General features: G+C 47.1%; 2 long non-coding RNA genes across 3 annotated transcripts; one reads left to right on the top strand and one right to left on the bottom strand.

Moving 5' to 3' along the window:
• Positions 1-427: 427 nt before the first annotated feature.
• Positions 428-1,745, top strand: LOC120901856. The gene is made up of 2 exons (XR_005739335.1): positions 428-834; positions 942-1,745. It is a non-coding gene; the product is annotated as an uncharacterized LOC120901856 (long non-coding RNA).
• Positions 1,746-13,055: 11,310 nt separating this feature from the next.
• On the bottom strand, positions 13,056-21,684 carry LOC120903009. Of its 2 annotated transcripts, none has more exons than XR_005739518.1 (2): positions 15,418-21,684; positions 13,056-14,148 (listed from the first exon to the last, which is right to left on the bottom strand). It is a non-coding gene; the product is annotated as an uncharacterized LOC120903009 (long non-coding RNA). The 2 variants fall into 2 exon arrangements; XR_005739519.1 differs by having other exon boundaries at positions 15,465-21,684.
• Between the last annotated feature and the right edge of the window lie 84 nt (positions 21,685-21,768).

Here is a 21,768-nt window from a genome sequence, read left to right as displayed (position 1 = left end):
CACCCTCTCTCGCAATGTCTGGGAGTCCGTAACGCAACGCCGGCAAGGACCCAAAACACGTTTGACAAACGTCCGACTGCAATGCCGAATGTGGAAGGGCGGTTTGAATTATCACACTCCAGAACTAAAAGAGGGAAGGAACGCAAAAAGGGGAGGGGAAACTCCGCAAACGTCTGCGCGTACTGCAGTCGTCCGTTTCGGGCGGCCAGCGGACGATTCAATTAGTTATCGTCCGTCGCATATGCATAAATCCGGCGTGCGCACGTGTGTGTGTGTGTGTGTGTGTGTGGGCCCGCTTTGCTCCAGAGCCGACAGCGGACCGCTCCCATACTCCACCACTACCATGGTGGCTGCTGGCGACATCAAAGTAGGCCTTCCCTATCGCTGCTAGACACGCGACATAGTAGGCTCCTTTTTTGTTGTTGTTCGGTCCAGCGTTTGGTCATTTCACAAACACATCACACACAAAGGCACAAAGGGACACCATAACAGAAGGCAAAAGAAAACGAAGCGGATCAGAAGTTTATAATTTGAAAAAGCGTCAATTAATGTAATTAACTTTTCGGTGGCATTTGCATACCGAGTGCCGCAGCTCGGTTGGCCGCACTTTCCACGTTTACCAATTGATTCACGGGGTGTGTGTGTGAGAGAGGGTGTGTAGCAGGTGGTAATCCTTTTGGCCGCGCACAGGTACAAACAAGCGCAGCACCAAACCACACACACAACACAGCATGCTGTGGAAGCATGAGTGCCGGCAGTTAACGTGTGTGTGAGATTACTTCACGTAATTAGTTGGCCCCGTGGAACACACTGTTGCGCCGCTGTTGTGTGCAGGTAGTTTATAAAATTTACACCAAAGAGACCATCCATCATGTTCCTAATTGGGAAATAGGTGAAATATTTTAATATATTGTTTTTGTCTCTCTCTCTTTTTTTTTTAGACAATTGGAGAAACCGAAAATGTCGCCACAATCCATTCCAGGAAAATGGGAAGAACCATTTGAAAGGATGAAGAGAGCGAGGGTCTTTTGAGAGGTGATATATTTCCCCCCACCCCTGCCCCTTCTTCAGCTTGCCCAGGGGAAAAACAAACAACCGTAGCGCGGCAATTTATATCCTTCCGTTGAACATCTTTCTCTCTCTCTCTCGCTCATGCGTTGATACCGTTTTGCCGTGCGAATGAACTGTGTGGAGTGTAACTGACAGCCGAAAGAATGCTGGAATGCAGAGCACTGGTCCGGGGGGAGGAATCCTTTGGAAGAGACCCTCTGAGAAAAGCTCTTTAAGAATTTAAGGTTCAAAGGCCAAAAAGTTGAAACTAAAATTACGGCCCCCCTGCCCTCAGTTTATGCTGGTGCGAAGCCTTCAGCAAGAAAAAGCTCTTCTAAATCCCTCCAGCAAGTCTCATAGTCCATGCCCAATGTCGCAGTGGCAATAGCTTATGGGGTCTCGCGCAGGCAAAAAGATTTACCACTTCCACTACCACCGCCCAGTGCTTTCACGCCCAGTTCGCGCGGGTTCCGTGTCGCACGGAAGCTTTCGGTGCAGTTTCGCACTGCATGCCAACCGCATCATCAGACCTATGGAGGGGACTCTGACCCAGTCACAGAGTCGCCAGCAGAATTCCCCCCCGTCTCATACTTGGTACATGCAAAGAAGTAATTGTGAACCCAAAAAGGGGCTGTACTGGCGAGCTGGGTTGCGTCGAAACAGTAAACCGAAGTGTTTGCCCGATCCGATTAATATCCGGAAGATGTCCAACCAATCTTTTTTTGGGTGTTTTCTGGTTGGCTTTTCGGGTGTCTAAAAATTGGCAAGAGGTGGGGGGTTTTCGGGGGCAAGAGATTTATAGTGCTCGACCGCCCAACAACCTTCGTTTTTGGGGGGCGGGGGGCTTTTGTTGGAGCACAGAAATTATTTCACTCACGTGTACGGAGGAATTTATTGTACAGGAAATGGAATAACTTTCGTCACCGGTTGTTGTTGTTGTTGTTGTTTTGCTCCTTGCTCTCTGTCCCCTGCTGTTGGTCGAAAAATCGACCCGAAAAACTGCAACTGCTGCCAGCTGTGCAAAAGAGGTAGTAATAGTAGCAACCCGGTCGGTCTTCGTCGTCGTCGTCTGTCGGGCGTGGTGAAGCCTTTCACTAACTGCCATTTCCTTTTCCGGATTCCAGTACCGGTCCGGATTGTTGGGACTGGGACTGGGTGCTGTGTTACAACACCGCAGTTGCAGTTCTACCCCGTGCGACGAGTTGCAAACAAGAAGAATGAGTGGAAAGAGCGCCGTGCCACTGATATCAATAAATTTTCCAGAACCTTACTACATCGAGAGGGAGAAAGAGAGAGAGGGTTTGGTTCCAAATTTATCATGAAAACCCCCTGAATCCATGTCTACAGTGAGGGTGAGGGTTTTTAAATGCTACCTGAAGTTCGCGAGTTCGATGCACTCGTGCCACTCGGGAAAATTGCATTGCCTTTGGCGCATAAATCATAAGACGAATTGAATCCCGAGAGAGCGTGGAAGGTGGAAGGTCTAGTCCAGGTAGTCCAGGTCCAAAGGTAGAAGATCCCCCTGGAGGTGCGTTCGATTGATTGATGGTGATGATGAGGTTATTTATTTGCGTTTGCCGGAGAACCTTTCAATAGTTCCAATAGGTCGAATAGGTCCAATATGCAATTCCGTCTAAGAAATTCCTTATCGAAAACTCACAACTAGACACAAAAAAACAGTGTTTTATGCGAAACGATTTGTCCTGCCCTTCTACTCTTCCCGCCAAACCAACCCAAAGTGTCATTGTACTGTCGTATCCTGCCCTCCAGGGAAATCCAAAAAGGAAAAAACTGATGATGAATTTTCGCGCCAATGGGACCGTAGAATGGGGCCGAAATGTGTCGAACTTGTGTCTTCCACCCACAGACACGTTTCTGTTCCGGATCCGGATTCCGGTGCCTCCAAAGAAATGTGTCTATACGAGACCTCGAAATGTCGTTCTGCCTTTCTCGGTGAAGCAACGCGTTTTTTTTTGGAGTGGGGGTAAAGACAGTTTATTAACCATTCCTTTCCCCATCTCTCGCCCTCCCCCTCCCCCCAATAAAAAAGCGTGTCGAAAAGAAATGGGACCAAGGAAACGGAAGTGACAGCCGTCTTTTTTCGCACTTGGGTGTCTCTCTCTCTCTCTCCTGTTTCCTCCAGCGGGGCACCATTGCCGAGGGACGATAAAAATGTGCAAATCCACTTCTTGCCAAATGCTGTCGGTCAGATTTCTTTGTTTTGGGGTCATAACAGACGACACCCCGTGCTCGTGTTTTCTTTGGCTGTCATTTCCAGGGCTGGCAATTATTGAAATTTCACCAATTTGCGCCCGTTTTTTTTTGCGAAAACGATAGACAAGATGACGTTTAATTAGTAACAGCTCAGCAAGATAGAACTCCGGGGGTGCTACACTAGAGGACACGGAGGAAGGAAAATGGGAACGCAAGTTGAATTGATGTCTATTGAGATTGGACTGGAAAACGACTGAAAGCGTGGTATTCCTCTATTCCTGTTGCTTTGAATTCGGGGAAAAATATGAATTATTTTTTAATGAGAGCAAAGAGTTTTAACGGTGTTTTTAAAACGCCTGTCAGGCTAGTGATGAGCTGGTGAGGAGCAACAAAAAAAACTACAAACTCCACGGATCACTGGATGTCTGGAGCAAGCTCTGCTCTGTTTTGCCCCGTCCGGATGCCTCCTGCCGTCCTGCGAGCTGATGATTAGAAGCGACACGATGATGATCCTCTCGTCTCGGAAGGAGCCAAAAGGTTATCGTTTGCTTTGGGTTTGGTTTCAGAGGCACTGATTACACTGCCACATCTATCGGGATGGACGGTTGATAAGGAGGTCCAATTCCAATTCTAGCGAGGTCCGATCTGCCGCCGCCATAGTGTCCTGATTTGCGATGCGCTCTCTGCTTGCCACAACACAACACACACACGTGCCTTATCAGATGTGCAAAAGGCAGGAACAAAACAAACCACAATCCAACCATGTTTTCAAACATCACAATCCAACATCATCTCATCCGCATTTGCAATTGCGCTGCTGCAGAGTTTGCTGCAAAAAAAAAAACAAATGGCGCCTTGATGGCGACACGTGGTGCAAGAGAGCAAGAGAGAGATGTAGGAACTGTGTGTTTTTGCCATCCAATCCAAGGATGATTAGAGAGTGTGTCCGCGTGTTAGTGCGCATGGCAACCGATGGCGGTGGCGTTGTTGTTGTTGTTGTTGAAAGGAGATTGCAAACATCACAGTATGCCGGATGCTGGCTGGAACGTGATGAGGAAGATGCTCTTCTGCGCAGCATTCAATATGGCGGTCCTGGAGAGGCCATTTTAGGTACGAAGAGGACTATTCACAACATCCTCAGTTTGTCCCCTTTCGGGTCACAAAGGCAGGGGAACGTGAATCAAAGCATCCGGAAAAATGTCCACTTCCGGGGGGACAGGGATTTCACACTGACGCACCCAGGAAGAGGTCAAAAGAAGTCATCCGACCGACTGTGTGTGTGTGCCCCCACGGGTTAAGTATTTCGTTTGGTTTGGGTCTACTGCGATTGAATCGCGCGCTACCCGTCGCGTACGTGAACCGTTCCGTTCACCTTAGCAGCGGCACATCCGGTCACCCGGATTGCAGTGCGTCAGTGCTGCCTGAATGCATATTTTAAATCGGTTGTACTGGCTTTACCTTTCTTTGCTGGGCCGTGCATTTCCACCTTTTTTTCTTGAAGAGCGTTCGGTTCGTGTGTGTGCGGTTAGGTTTCAAATTTCTATCACCTTCTCCAGTGGTGGCGGGCCTGTGTGCCGATGCCGGTTTGGGGACTTTGTTGGGTTATTTTAGAAGCGCCGGCCTTTAACTTCTCCGAGCATCAGGGATCGCATTTCCTCCAGTTCTACGAACCGTACTGGAATGCAAACTGACACACAGTGCACAGTAGTGCATTTGGTGGCGGGAAGAGTCCGATTTAATTTGAAGTGTGTTTGAAAGGTGGGTTTTGAGGTGCGTAAATGTTCATTATTGGGGTACAGAAGTGAATTTGAATTGATTTTAAAATGGTCGTACTACATGAGTCATTCATGTGCTAAAGACACAGAAGTACTGTTGGTGTACCACTTTAAAGAGCTTCTTTTTCCGGACAATTCTTCCAATGATTTGTCCACCACTATTACCCATAGTCCCGTACCGAGCGACACGCAGCTCCCCACACTGGCACACTGGGGGTCTGCTGCATAGTCAATGTACGGCCCCTACCCTCCTCCAACAGAACGCCACACACAAACACACTGTCCGGGAGCAACAACAAGCAGCAAGCAAAACAACAACTAAAAAACAACGATGACAAATGTAAAGATATGCGCCGCTCGGGGCCATTCCGGGCCTGCCCATCCCCCCGGCTTGAACCCGACCCCCTGCAACAAAAACGCAAAGCTCAGGAGGTCGGGTCATGACAGCCGCCGGACCGGGGGTTTGCGCACTATTCTATAGACCGAAACCGGCAAACCGGCCATCCTCTCCTCCTCGGCACCAGCGGTCAGCAGACGGAGAGAAGAGCGCACGCAACACATGCGTTGTACACTTTGGTGTATTAAATAGTGGCAGTGTCTCCTCTCAGGAGGAAGCGAAGAAGAAGGTTGGCCTGTTGGTTGGCAATGATGTTGTTATAAATACATTCATTTCCCTTCCGCCTTCTCGAAGGCCCGGTCTTTTAAACCTTCCTGTTGGTGACGCTAAACGAAAACCATTATTCAAAGTGTAACTTCCAATTATTAAAAAAAAAAAACTACACAAATATTAAACAAGGCAACACCTTTACACATTGTATCGAAATTGAATTAGCGCAACGGTGTGCGCTGGTCTGGGGCTGTACAACTTCGTGTCCGTACCGATAAAGGCTGTTTTTTTTTTGTAAAGCGTGTCCGTTTTACAATTTGCCAGCTGTAACACATGGCGGGGGGGCACAGAAAAATCTAATCTCAAGCCCAGGTCCAGGGCACTCAAATCAGCTTTTCCGTCTCCGAGGCGACACTCTCTCTTGCGCCGCGCACTCCCGGTTCATATGCGCTCGAAGCCTTACGAAGGCGATTCCCTGTGTGTCCAAAAGAGGCAAGCTGAAGAATCCATACCAGTGGCCAGTGCCCTATACAAGTTCCCCCTCCAGCACTTCAGGGTTCGACAATCTGTCGCCGGGATTTTGGGTATGCGAGGAAGAAGAAGCCGCTGCCGCGCGTTTGCTTCGTGTCGCTCATTTAAGTTGCGCTTGACCGTTGCAATCCGGCCACTGGCGGGTTTAAATTTAAATCACAAATCAATATTCATACAGCACATACGGCCCATGCATGTTGGAAGATTAGAATGATTGCCCCCTCCCAAAAAGGGACCCGTTCTGGTTGCATTTTGAATAAATTTCAATTACAAAACCACAGCCCGTGTGGATTGGATGGTAACGAATGTGTGTCAACCGTCGGAACCGTGGAATAGATTTACAGTGTAGGAAAACAAGAGACATAACATCTGTCCGTGGCCCGTGGTTTACAAAAAAAAAACAGGCAATAAACTTGTACTTTAAACACTCACACAACAACAAAAAAGGGCAAAAAATCGGGGAAAGATAAGCGACGAACTCGGTAACGAATGCCATATCGTTGCACCGTTCGGTGCTGCTTATCTTTCTAACCTCGACACTGACCTCACAGGCTTTCCCAAGGTGTCTGACTGTGTGTGTGTGTGGGGGTGATAAGCAGTGGTGTCAATTTTCCCCAAACGCTTTCCAAAATCCAATTATCAAACCAATTGGCTTATCCAATTGATGGTAACAGTGGGAAACACTGAGACATACCAACGGGGTTTGTTCAAATTTTCTAATAGTATCCCATCGCGGAACTGGGAACCGTTACGGTGTTCCGATAAGAGTGAACGCTTTTCCAGTCGTCGCAGTCGTCGTCGAAGTCGGGGCCACCGTTATCGCATCTGAGGGGTTTAATCCTTCTAGACGGCTCGGGACGACCAGCAGCAGCAGCAGCTGAAACCACTGATAAGCACCTTCAGCACCACACACACACACACACACCGGCCACACTAATCTTAAGTGACGTGGCGGCGAACTAGGGGCAAAGATAAGAAAGCGTTGGGTCGCCCGTACGTCGTCTTGTACCTCCAGTACAGAAAAAAAATCGGTTAAACAATCGTTTACGCAGCCCCTTACGTTGATAAGCGGGAGTCGTCCGGTGGTCGATTGATTTGGAGTTTTGAAGTTCAATTTCGGCAAATTACTCATTTGTTTTATCGGAGCGCCGCCGCCGTTTGTTTGGGGTGGGATGGGGTGTGTGTGAAGATAAGGACAGTTGTGTTGTCGAGCCGGCATCAGAAACTGTTGGTGGAGCATGTGGCCAATGCGCCAGAAGGAAGGAGGATGGTTTGTGTGACAAATTTTAATTTTAGCTTCCGTGTTGCTCCGGTGGCAACCTAATTGCTCTCTCTCTGCTGTCTGTTGGTGTGTGTAAAAGCGAAAAAACTTCGTTTGTTCACAGCGCTGTGAGTCTTAAATTTATGACCCTGTACCACTCTCCCGAGCTCCACCACATCGTGTAAAATAGCCCAACGAGAGGCCTTCTAATGACAATAAAATTGAACGCACAGGGCACAGCACGGCAAAAGACATTCCCAATCTGTGTCTCACGGCGGATATTGATTCTATTTCCATCGTGACGACTTCACGGCTCAACTGTGGAGAGAGAGACCCTCAACCAACCGGTCGATCTTTCACCGCGATTTAGTAGTTTGGGGAAGAAAATTGTTCTAATGATGGGCACAGGCACTCCCAGTCCAATAATATCTTCATTTGTGGGGAGGGAAGTTTGGGACGCACACTGGCCACGTGGTTTGCAACAAACGGAGAAGGCACACACGTGCCGGGCGTGCCGGAAACAATATTGACTGACGGATGTCAAACGACTGGCTCTTTTTTTTTTTTGGGAAAAAGTGTCCACTGGGACCTGGAGAGTAACATGTAAATATAGTTTTTTGGGAAGAAGCTTTGGACCCAATTGGAAAGAACTAAAGAAAACCAAGTGGGTCTGATTGTTAAGCCAATGCCATTAGAATGTTTATTGGGATGCACTTACAGGCTTTCGATTGGACAATAAAAGGGCATTAAAAGCATGACTAGCTTTGGCTTTTAAATGCATTAATTGGGTTGCCAAATGAAGCAACAACAAATCCCTTCAATGCCTTTTAATTCCTTCATATCGAAATAAAAGTGGATCGAGAGTGGTGTGGATTGAGGATAGATTTCCAGAGGCAGTATGGGTTCAGAAACATTTACAGGACATGATTGGATTCCATGTCAGTTATAGGACCGGTATGAGGTTGAGAATCAATTCCCTAATGGAATGGAATCAGTTCCAGGATCGGTATAAGCTCTGGAGTAGTCTGATAGCCAGAATTGGTTCAGAATCAGCGGATGGATCGGTCTAATGTTGAGATCTGATCCGGAATTGGTAATGGTTCTCTATAAGTTCCACGACAGATCAATTCTACAACCAATTCGGGTTCAAGATCATTTCCAGGGTTGGTATGGATTTAGAAACAGTTCCACAAGAACTTTGGTAATGGTTCGGATCAGTCTCTCTTCTTATGTGTCCCGTAGGTTGGAGAGTTCCTGAGCAATCATGCTCTCAAATTGCGGATTCCATTAAATTCACTGTTACAAACTGCATATCCACTGGATAGAGTGTCTTTAGACAACCATTTCCTTGACACTACGATAAATTCGACGATCAAGCTGGTGTGAAGTACGATCGCGTACATGATTGGGAATTAATTTAAAATGTATCCTCATTAGTGTCTTTGCTGGGAAAACTTTCACCTATGCAAATAATAAATTTAAAAACACATTCACCAAACAAAACAAAAACAAGATCTCCATGTTTTATACACTCGTGATCGTGACATCTCGTGGCCGTTGTACCTTCACACCTGCCGTCCCATCAAGGACAAACCATGTTTTATTTCTTCATTTCCCATTCCATCGGCAGAAGGTGTCGGAAGGTGACACCGCGCGAAAGACAGCCGTTACGGTGGAGAAACTAATTAATGGATGGACCTGTTTCTTATGCGTGAGCTTCCTAGCAGCTTGCAATTTTGCAGTTTTTTGTTGTTGTTGTTGTGCATGCGAACTATCATGTAAAAATATTAATTTGAATTTGCATACCTGTTTTTGTTCATGAACTTCCCTTAAAGACATAAAAAAGACAATTAAAGTATCCTTCCAATTGGCAAGAACTATCGCTTCAAAAGGGAATACTATTTTTGTAGACAGCTTCAAGTGAGGTCCGGATTTAGGTACTGTATTTCTTGGATTCCAATTCACTTTTAATTGTAGTTGGAAAGGAAGAAATGAATGCACAAAGAAGGGGGAAAAACAACGTTCCCAAATAGACGCTGATGGCGGCCCAAGAATAGAAGACATCTCACACGGAGTATTTGCAATTTTCCCATTTTTCTTTGTTGCTTCCCATCCAACCCATCCTCCAGAACGCGACGAAAGATCCGAGGGCCGTGCTTTCCCTGGAATGAATAGATCATCTGTCTGGTCTGATCCGTGTTTCTCTGCGGACGGGTGGGTTTTCGCGTGGAATTCCGCGCACCAATACGCTTCGCTAGCTGCCAAGGGGAACGGGTGACAAAAACACGACGATCGTGTAATGGTGCTAAGATGCAGCGACTCTCTCCTCCTGATGACGGTAGAGATTGTGTGCACCGAAAAAACGTTCATCATTCGGGACGCAATCCTCGTTCGTTTGGGTACACATTCTTGACTAATTCTTGCCCCACCACAAACCGTCTCCCTTCGATCTTGCCGGTTGTCGGCTTTCGGGGATGTGCCGTGAGTGTGAGGGGGGATGGGCCGTTGCTGGTGCAAATGCGCGCGCTCTTGCAATTGCGTTTTACAGTAAAACTTAATTCATTACACTATAAATAGTAATAGGCGAGGCATAGTAGCATAGCAAACCCGACAAGAATCCTGCTGCAGCGACAACAAGTGCAGCTCTCCGGTTGACGGGATTTGTAAGATATGTAAGCAGTTTGGGGTGGTGCTGCATTGCGCATCGGTGCATTTCTGTGCAAGGGGGTGCTTCTTCATGGTGGGGCAATACAGTGATGTGCCGATTTGAATGAGTAAATGATAAAATTCTATATTTTATAAGGAAACTCAAGGTGAAGATCACTTTTGAAGAGATATTGATCATGTCCGGTAATTAACACTGTACAACCTCTTTATCGAACAGTAAATTTGCTTCATTTCTACCACCAAAAATGAAAGCCTCCAAGGTGAGAGACACACTGTAGTAGCGCGCCCAGAGATTCGCTTCTCAAATCGAATTACATTTCAGTATCTGTGGTGTGAGCGTGAATCGGCAAGAAACGAGCCCTCCACTCCATACCATTCCACGATCAAACCGCGTACGATCGCAGGGTCATAATGTACAAACGTGATACAACTCATCTCCGTCTACGAATTTCACATGTCTCCAAGCAACAGCAGCATCATGGCCGGCGAACGGCGCGCGCGCGCCACGCATCGAAATCGAAACGCCGCACCCGGACGATGAAGCCAGCCGACACTCCTAGGATCACTTTTCTTGTGATCTCCTCTACTCTTCTCGTTTTTACCCTTGAGTCACCATGAGTAGTAGTTGTTGGGTTTGTCACACACATTGGACCTGCCGGCGTTGATTTAACGCTTTTGGCCGTTTTATTTGGTTGCTATATTTATAAACCCATTTAAATTCGGTTCAGTGCGGAGACCGTCGCCAATGTGTGTGTGTGTCTGTGTGTGGACAGACACAATGGTACGAAGCTGTAGCGCACACAACACATTTCCTTGTTTTCTAGCCGCTTGATTTTATTAACTTTCGTTAGGAATTTTGGGGCGTCGTGCTCATAGTACTGAGCCATTAGTAACATAGAAATGCCCCGTTCCTAAAAAAAACGGTTTCTCACGCAGCAACAGCAAACACGATTCAATAAATTACTCAAACTTCTTATCAAACTTCTCAGCGCGTGAAAGCGCAGCGCTAAAACTGCATTATCGAACTTTGAACGCAATATTGCGGAACAGGTGCGCTCTTGTGGGGAACAAGGGGGGGTGCATTGCAATGCAGATTACAGTTGCATGCGCGATCGTGCACCACCCCACACAACATGCTCCATTCCTGTACGCGATGCGGTGTGTAATTACTTTACCAGCTACGACGACGGGGCGACGCACAATCCGCGACACATGCACTAACCCGTTGACCCTTTTTTCTGCTGCTGCAATTCCCCCCCCCTCCCCCCTTGATAGGGTCCGGGACGCAACGTGCCACCACGGGATGATAAATTATAGAGCCGAGTAGTAGTAGTAGTAGTAGTGGGTCGCCAGTCAACCAAGCGGTTTTAGAGGAGAAAACACACACACATACAGGGGGCTTGCTTTGAAGGACGGTTTTCTTTATTAAAATGCAGATATATGCCCTATTCCCTTCTTTCCCTTAACGCCAGGTGCACCTTCGCGCCTTTGGCAGAGAAGTAAGGGAAACAAAGGAAGAGGTGTATTTGCGCGGACAATTGGAAGTGATTGGGAGTGGAGTAGACAGTGAGAGGATTAATGGTTGTTGGGGGGGGACCGACTACAGACTAACTTTCCACAATAACAAATAGGTTCCTCTATGACTTGAAGGGGGAGAGAAGAGACTTTGGAATGTCATTTAAATATTGAATCTATTCCTGAGCTAATGAAACTGTCCGAGCGGATTTTCTAATTGAGATTGCAAAAGATATCCAATGTGATTTTCTCCAAATATGATCGAATTGGATTACTGTAGCACGAAGATCATTCCAATGGGTTGAAGTAGACAAGCTAATCGATTTCGGATGCTTCTTCTCCCAGTTCTCAATTAATATCTCAATTCCCTTTTCTTTTTTTGTATGTGATACACTTTATTTTTTCAAGCATTTTTATCGTTTATTTTTTGTTAAAAAACACAAATACACTGATCTTTAAACCACCTTAACATTACTTGAGCCACATTTAAACCCTGACTGCTATTCGCCACTAAAGACCCTAATAAAAATGCTTATGTGGCAATTTTCTCCACACACCTCGCCTTTTTCGCCTTTTCGTGTACCCTCTCCTCCTAATGCAAACACAGACACGGAACACGTGTTGGCTCTGTCCTTACTTTTTATCGACGAAACGGCGGTCACCATTCGACAAAGCGTTTAAACTACAACCACACAGTCAGTCGTCAGTAGCAGTAGTAGTAATACCGTGTGGCGAATCGAATAAACCAACAAACCTAAGCCTTATAACACATCTTAAAAACCGTCTTCTTTCTTCAATTTCGACAGCATTTTCAAACATACGTACAGCTCAGCTCAACAGACTTTCCTAACGCAGACACACGAGACATTGGCCACGAAACACGCTGGTGACTGTGATGATCATCATGACGACGATGATGATGATTGTGACGGGGGATGGCACAACACACTGCACACACAACCCCACACATATGGGGCAATCTGTTCAAATAGATATGTGTGTATATATCCCGCTAGTACCAGAACGCCCCCCTGAAGCGGACACCCCGGGAAAATAAACCCGAAAAACATGTGTTTACCACGCGGGACAGACAGAACGAACGAACTGGTGCTGTTGCTATTGGTGCTGGCTGCATGGATGGATCTTCATCGCCACCATCGGCTCTAATGTTCCGTATCTAATCGACCGGGGTGATGTGTTGGCGGGGCAAAAGTAGTGTCAGTCGATCGATAGATGCTTTCATTCGTAACAAATTCATTGATCGTCGTCAAACGACAACAAGTGGTATTGTGTTTCACTTTCTTCGAGCTGAGCGCTGTACGTTAACGGCCCGGATTGGCTCGACGTGGAGTTATATTCTCAATAACTTATTAATGCTGTCATGCTTTGTCCGCCTCCTAAATTTAATCACAGTTTTTATGTGTTTTACTCTTCGCGCATCTGAAGCTTTTAATTATTTATGAAAAGCAAAAGATAATATTTAACAAAAACAATCTTTCTTGCGATGAGAAAGCAAATACACACTCTCTCTCGCGATCGGTCGACTGTCACGACCTCCGACGACTGTATGACAACTTAATTCGTTTGTATTTTTAAAGCCTGCTTTTATTACACCCCCTTGCCGTCTGTGTGGTGTGAAGGGAGGCGAAATTGATCTGTCTGTGATAATTTCGTTAATCCTCCTCCTCCTTTGGCCGGCTCCAAAATCCATAAACCAATGTTCGAAAATGCGAGCGCGAGACGAAACGCGACCGGAAAATCCATACCGGAAAGAGAGTTGTGGGAAGGGGAAGAGGGAAGCAACACACACACACAACCATACATTTCACTGGCACGCGTCCACATGTCCACATCAGACCTGCTCCACCGCCGAACGAATTTCGCGTCTGCGCGCGTGCTCAAACCGCCGGAACGGATTCAAACCCCCCCTTCCATCACCGGCCGGGGTCAGCGGAGTATATAAATGTGATAAGGCGTTTCTCGCTTCTTTTTTCTACTTTTCCCGTTTCCCGTTGCTTGTACACGCAACGGTCAATCGACCGCGCATCTTCTTGCGTATCGCCATGTGCGCCGCCGCCGCCATTTGCGCCATGTGTCTTCCGATCTAACTAACATTACTTGCCGCGTCTAAAACTTTTCCCCCACAACGTTGGCTTTCTCTTTCAATTTCCTGCCTGCTGCGACTACAGAATCGCACGCGTTTTCGCCGGTTTGTGTGTTTGCCAACTGACCCGCCTAGGAGCATACCGTCATCCTCATCATCATTGGTGTCGTCTCGTCGTTTGCGCTATGTTGTTCTGACAAAAACTTTTTCCTAACATTTATGGGTGCCATAAAACAATAAATCCTCGTCGTCCACCTCGTCCGTGTCGCCCTGCTGCGTGCCACTGAGTGCCTTGTGTTGTCTGCACTGCACACACCACACTCGATACATGCTCGCGATCCCGCCGATCCATCATCCGACTTCCGTCCGACGTTGTTGTTCAATTTGCTTTGTACAAAACCCGGAGGAGGAGGTAGCTAAGATGCTAACAGAGAAGAAATGGAAAGGAAATAGAAGAGAGAGAGAGAGAGTTATCGAAATAACGGGTACAGTTTAACAAAAAAAAGGAAAAGTGTTGGTACAAAAAGTGCATAAAATATCGTTGTTTTATTGCTGGTCTCTTCTTCCTGCACACGATTGGACCCCGGGGTGATGGGGTAAAGCGTGTTGATTGTTTTCCTTCCCAACAAAAAAAAGGTTTCTCCTTCGGTTGTGTAAACGCGGTATACACCCCATTTGACCCCTCTTTCTCCAGCCAACCCCTCCCCCCCCCCCCCCCCCATGAGCGATGGATGATCATTTTCATTTTACAACAATGACGTACATCACAATTCATCATGAAACGAAAGTTGTAAAGGGAAAATTGCGCTTTTCTTCTTCACATTCGACTCACACACACACACGCGTGCAGTACCTGATCTTTAATCTATGTATTGATCCCCTATCGTAAATGTTATCATAATTCGAAGTAAGTCGAATAAGTGCTGATGGGGAGATCGATATTTAACCCGCACGCGAACCGACCGGGCAAGCCCGCGGCTTAAACCACCACGATTAGATAATGAAAATACGAACCAGAGAGAGAGGCAGAGAGAGAGAGAGAGAGAGAGAGAGAGAGAGAGAGCTTATCTAATTTCGTGCACAACTAAAATGATGATAAAACGTGTAAAAAGGGTGCTTTGCTTTGATGTTGCATTAGACGTATCCCACAGGGGTGTTTCAATAATAAATCACTGAGCCGTTATCTAATCTCTGGATGGGTGGTTGTATCGCGCGTGATATGAGAGAAAAGCGTTGTACTTTAGTGTATGCCTAAATAATAGCTAGTTTGTTCATTTAATTCAATCATGTTCAATCTATTATTACACACCAATTAAACTCTTTTCAAGAGGAATTTGACGAAGAAGGAGCTAAATTCAATTTAAGACCTCTTCTGTCTGGTTTAGTGTACATGAAGGGGAGGGAGGGAAGGGCAAACAAATAGCTTTTTCCCGGGCACAATCCATTTTTCCGCCCCATGTGCGTTATTATTGCGCGAAAATTCCTGCCCCAAAGGCAAACACCCCGGGGTCCCTGTCTGTGTCGTCCCCCCCGACGGATACACACGGAGACGACTTTCGACTATCGTATGGACACACCCTTCTTCCTGCGGTGTGTGTGTGTGTGTGTGTGTGTGTGTGTGTGTGTGTGTGTGTGTGTGTGTGTGTGTGTGTGTGTGTGTGTGTGTGTGCGGTTTTGGCGCTTTAGTTCTAACCATTAACTCCGGGGAGTATGGTGGTTGAGGAGGAGGAATCAACACACCTCGTTTTTTTCGCCCCGGTTCCATCTAAAATATTCGCGCTCTGCGAGTTGAATTTTCATACAACGTGGGAGCAGAAATTTCATCCACAGCAACACCACAACGGCTCTACACCCTGAAGGAAGAAAAGGAAGAAGAAATTAAGATTACGGAAAGGAAAGAAGCATAAAAAAACGCGCGCGCCGTGTTTCTGACGCGCCTTTTTTACCAAAACCCTCTCACACTCAGTCTCTGCTGGTGGTGGTGGTGGTATGTGGCATTTGCATTTGGCGTAAAGGAAAAAAAACCCTAACACACACACGTGCACGCGACATCACCACACTGTGGCAAACCACCACCACGCCCGGTCGGGTCTTCCTAGCGGAGGGCAAGGATACATATTTCGATGAGCAAACATATGGTTTGGGCGTGTGTTTGTGGCTGGAGAAGGAAAGAGAAACCTCCGAACAGAACCACCAGAACAACCGGCGGGACATAACCGGGACGACTCCCATCATATCAGCCGCCAGGGCGCAAAAGGAAAAGAACAGGGAAAATAACACGTGGAAAAACTTCCACTTTTTTGCCTTTCGAAACGAACGAAAAACCCCCTTCCTTTCGCCGGTTGGTCAAACACGCAGAGGCACCACCGCTCCCTGTCGATCTCGTTCTCTTCCCCCCCAAGCCCGGGGAAGTAGTGTGTGAATGTCTTCTCCTCCTCGACTGATAATGTCATGCCGTGATGATGGTATGCTATAATCATCATATGGCATTTTTTCTTCCCTAAACCGGGGAGCTACCGGAGCCAACCGGGAATGACACTCCGGTGTACGCGAGTGTTTGTGTGTTTGTGGCTTAAGGGACGACCACGTTTCGGTGTAGGCTCGGGATCAACGTGTGGTGTCTTTAGCGCGGATTTTCAATACGGTGAAGTAATTTACCATTGGAAAGGTTATATTATTTGCCTTTACTCTCACAAAATTGAGCAAAGAATTTTGTAAGTGACCGTATCTGGGAGGACAATTCTCATATGCACCTGTTTGTCTCTCATTTCACTCCTTGTATCTCTGCTGCTAAGCGTAGGGTGTTAATATGAACAGATTAATTATCAAAAAAACATAAATAACAGAGTCGCAAGTGGAGAAACCACACACTGTTGGTAGGATGGATATTATTACATTTTTAACACTTGCCACACAACGCTGTTGCGACAAGAGTGTGTGGTTGCTTCAGACGCGCTCGGTAAATGAAACGAAACAGCCTAACACAAAAGAAAGAAGAGATCTCTTATAAGATTCTTGCCTTCATTTCAACCGGACACTTGGGGAAGGGACATAAGAATTTGCTGCTGTAACAAGAAACGCACACCGGCGCTCTGTGCAGGACGACTGTGGGCAAGCGAGCAGCAACACACAACCGGTAGAGCTTGTGTTTGAAAATAAATGAATCTTGCGAAAGCTGAAAACCACGACTAAAACTTAAAAATAAAAAGAACGCAACAAGGTGACAATGGCGGGGCGCTCGTTGAGTAATTTCACTCCCTCAAACTCACGAGTTGAAGTTGAAAAAAGACGTTTAAATGGCGAACGCATTTTCTTAGAATCATTTTGTTTCTTCAAGTACGCACGGAAACGCGGATCGTGGTGATGTGATCGTCGTCGATGTGACTGTTCCTTTTCACTCGCGTTAGAAATGTGAGTGTTGCCTCACCAGTAGCGTGAGGATGAAAAATGTGCGTCTTGAAGACAAATCTACACACATCCGTCACGAAATCACGCACCAGGAGAGGGTGAAAAATGTGACGAAAATTGTCCCCACAACCACCTCCCCCCACCAGGAAGAGCAGCCCCAGAGAGAGCAGGTGGCAATAATGGTGGAAGAATTGCTTAGTGTTCCTCTTAATCGCGCAGTGTGTGTGTCCGTAAGAATTTAAATTCGATTTCACCATCTAGTGAAAAGTGAACGGGTTTTGCCTGTTCTGGTTGGTTGATTGCCTTTCATAAAAAAGATCAGCCTTCCCCTGCTGCAACCCCGTGAAGTGTCCTCTTCTCGTTCGTGTGACAACAAATCACTATCTTCTCGCGCCACTCGACAATAAAAAGCATTAACGTACCAGGGGCCAGTGTGCGCTAACACAGTAAAGAATGGATTAAAACGTGTACCAAGGCACAGAGGCGGAAAGACGCATCATCTGGCGCACACTGAGAATTATCGCTGATAAATAAATCCTTCGCGGCGGCCTCAGCGAGAATGGTGAGAGAGGGACAGTGTCCCCCGTGCGTACATGATGGTCCGTCCATCCGTTGTCGGTACTGAGACGATAAGGAAAAAGATTGCTTCGTTTCTTGTCGGTGTGTGTATGTGTCCCTGGCATATTGTTTTACATTTTTTTGTATCCATTTTCCGTTCCGTGCTTGTCCGAACTTTGGTTCTAAAATAAGAAAGAAAACGAAACAAAAAAAGGGCATTTAGATTCCTTGGGTTTGTGCCGATGTCTTAAAGCCGCGGAGAATATGTAAACAATACACATGCCACCGCCGCCGCCGCATCATCCATCGTGAATGTAATGTGTACTCTACACACACAGCACACACGAACTCGGACCCGGACTCTTTCTCGTGTTTTCTAAACGCGACCACCCGCCAACGTCGAGACATAAGATTTTCAGAAATTCTGGGAGCTCAAGTGCGCGACACAATGTGACGGCCAAAGTCATGACCCCTTTTTAGCGAGCAGGGGAAAGCATTTTTCTTTGATTTGAAATCTGACAAACCTCCCCAGTGGGGGGAGCGTCATCATCATATCGCATATCACATTTTGGAGGGAAAGGTGATTGATCTGCTGAAAAGCGAAGATCACCACCTTCTGAAGATCAGGGTCGAGGAGCATGTGCACGCGTTCAAAGGGGCTCACAACAGCACTGCCGTTAACCCAAAAACGATCAAGCCGTAAGCAATTTCGCTCATAGTCGATTTTTTTAAAATAATGTTTTTTACTTAGTTTAGCTAATTGGAAAGATGGCCACTGCTTGACCCTTCCTGCCACGCACCAAATTGAGCACCCATTCACTTTCGATCGTAACGATCGATCGTCGTTAACGGTAAAGGTCACTTCTTGCCTTGAATTTACATAGACGTACACAGTGGCGGTGAAGGGGGTCACTTTCCTGACCGTAATTAACACCTGCGGGGCTCTCGTTTAGAGTCCAAAAAAAAAAAAGGCCCAACATCATTCGAAGGACGCGCGGCAGTACACTACTGCTTGATCATCTCTCATCGTATTGTTTTCTCGTTTTTAAAAGACACACACACGACGGCTCCAAATTGCACTCATGCATGCGCGAAAACGGTTCGGGAGGGTTCAACGAGAGTTTGTTGTTTGCTAAGGTGTGTTCCTGTGCTTTATGATGGGACGGAATTACGAAGGGAGAGGAGAAGATGCAAGCAAATCATCTCATCTCTTTGCTCGATCGAATGTTCGATCGCCGCCAACAACAACAACCACCAGCTAAGGGGAGAGACAGAGAGGCGTGTGTTTTTGTTGCTAGGTTGCAAGGCATTCACGTAGAACGCTCCAAGCGCGCCCAAACAAAAACTGGTTTCCCATCGGCAACACTTGTACACTTGCGGCATCATCGTTTCCCCGTATCGGTACCAGTTAGAGGAACTTGTGTGATAAAAATGACCAATTGGAAGTATAGAAGAGCAAACAGCATTGGTTGGTATTAGAGAGGGACGACTTCAAAAGGGTCGACCACAGCGCCTGTGGGCTGCAAATTATTGCATTTCACACACACACGACTGCCTCCTCCTAACGCATTTTACGCCCCAAAATTTTTCCGTAACAAACACCGAACACACACAAAGAGCAACTCGTTGTTTGCAGTTGAAAACGTGTTCATTTTAAAAAGCGCCCTATTATTTAGCAAAGCATCGCCGTCCAGTCGGTGATGGCAATAATACTTTACACGATGATGATGATAACACTTCTCTCCTCTCGCCCGCATTGCTCTTTCAACGCTAATTCAAGGCTATTTACACAGAAAGCCCCCGGGTTTGAGTCAAGTGCGCCCGTGTGCGTGTGTGTGTGTGTGTGTACAAAACTGTCTCCAGAAGGAAACAATTTTCCTTTGCACAACACAAGTCCCCTTGTGTCCGTGTTTCATCGTCTCCTCTATCCATTGCGTGTGTCTCATTACTTGCCCATTGCCGCGCGCACGCATATTATTGAAACCTCTCTTCTCCCTTTTGAGGTCGCCAAACATGCTGCTCCGCCCGGGACGGTCCACCTCACCCTTAAACGAGGATAAGCGGCTGCTGTGTGTGTGTACATTTTCCCAAACGTGGACTGAAAAACGCGACATGATCCTCCCATGGAGGAGACACAGCGACGGTCATCATACAACGGTACCGTCGACGACGACGCTGTCCCGCCGCAATCCGCCGCCCGCCCTCGGAAACCATATCAATTTAACCAATTATGCTCAGCATGCGCGCGCTCGTGCGTTTCTTCGTCTGCTTCGTTTCTCTCTCTCTCTCACGCCGTGGGGCGGCGGCAGGCATGAGACACACACTGCTGCTTCTGCTGTGTTGTCCCACATCAGACCAATATTATTTGATCAGCAGAGAGCAGCCACCGGCAGGGGAGATGATATTGTGGATGGGATGTTGCACGACGATGCGATGATGATTGCTGTGCGATCGCCCGGCCAAGGGAGCAGAGTAGCAGTACTGGGCTTGACAATTTTATGTTTATTTTCGTGCGGCAATTTGATCTTCCCCTTTTTTGGGGGGGAATATGATAATATGTTGCCTTCTCGTGATATTGTTCCTAAAAGCAAATGTTTCAGTTAGTGCTGGGAAGCTGAAACAAGGGAACGATTTGATGGTTGGTGTAAGAGTTGCATTTAAAAGTTAATTAAATACTCACAAAACATCTGCTCCCGTGTATACTTGCCTGGTATTACGGATCGAACGAAGCAGTTCCCCGAGTTCCGCCAACTACTAAACAAATGATCACTTCTTCCACGCCACACACACACAGAGACACAAGAAAGATGAGCATGGGCTCGGACGACATCTTTACCTGACAGTATTAGAAATATCCGATAACATATCTAATGCTGCCCGGTAAGATGTGAACAGACACCCCAGAGAGGAAAACGCACTGGCAATCCCGCCAGAGGAGTGGTGGCCACCACGGTCGAGGACGACTGAGAGGAGCCTGATTTCGCACACAACAGCAGAGCAGCAACAGCAGCACACAAACCTCGGGTCGCTTCTTCCGTAGTGCGCTGGGGAGGAGGGAATTCCATGGAAACTCCTCACAAATGTGGGCAACAGCAGCAACCACCACAGCACACACAGAGGGAAGCATTGGATGTGCGGGGGGCAGATAGGTGTATCGATTACGGAAGGGCGTGTGCGTGTGTGTGTGCGTATGTGTGGTTGTGCCCGATCGAGTCATCGAGACTCTCCGCTGCAGAAATGTCACCTTCTTCTAATCGCACAAAACCAGAAAGGGAATGTGATATGGCGCTGTTGCTGCTGCTGCTGTATCATCTCCTGCCCTGTTTGGACCTGGTGGCAAGTTCTGGATGAGCGCTGCTGCCTCCTTCTACTGCTCCTTCAAAACCACCACCACACACGCTTGCTTCGATCGGATATTTTGCCGTTGCACACACAATCACGCGCGCACTCACAAACACACGGCGGCGCAGGGGGGAGAGAAAATAAAACTTGAATTTCAACGACGCAAAGAATGGAAGCTCCCCACACGGCACGGCACGGCACACTCGATTGAACACACAAACGAGCCTCTGCTTCCCTTTTGGTGCCTCCTGCTGCTGCTGCATGATCAAGCATTATGACAGTTTTCTTTTTTGTTTTACACACCATTGGCCGGTTGTGTGGTGATGGCGTGGTGGTGTGTGACCAACCAAAAAAAAAACCCCGAACACCATATACGGAATTACGCGAAAACCACGAGCGCGCGCGCGCTCCTCGTTAAGCTTGTGTGTAGTCTCTCGTTCTAGCGCAATCCCAAATCGTGTCCTCTTTTTCTATCGTTTTATCACACACACGCCACACGCCAACGATCTTTCTCCCCCAGGGTGATATCGAAGTGAGGTTAAGGAAAGGACCAGCCTCGCATCCTATTGTTTTCGCACATTTTCTGCCACGCACACACACCACGCACTGTCGAGTTCTTAACACGTGTGCAAAGCAGGAAACTCTGCAAAAAAAAAAATACCGACACATCCACGCACACTCGCGTACAGTACGAGATAAAGTGCTTCTTCCTTCGAGGGAGCACTGTAGCACAGAA

Source organism: Anopheles arabiensis, chromosome 3 (genome assembly GCF_016920715.1).
Source record: "Anopheles arabiensis isolate DONGOLA chromosome 3, AaraD3, whole genome shotgun sequence".
In the NCBI taxonomy this organism is placed as follows: Eukaryota; Metazoa; Arthropoda; class Insecta; order Diptera; family Culicidae; genus Anopheles; species Anopheles arabiensis.
Note: the sequence above shows the minus strand (reverse complement) of the source record. Positions and strands in the feature narration are given on the sequence as shown.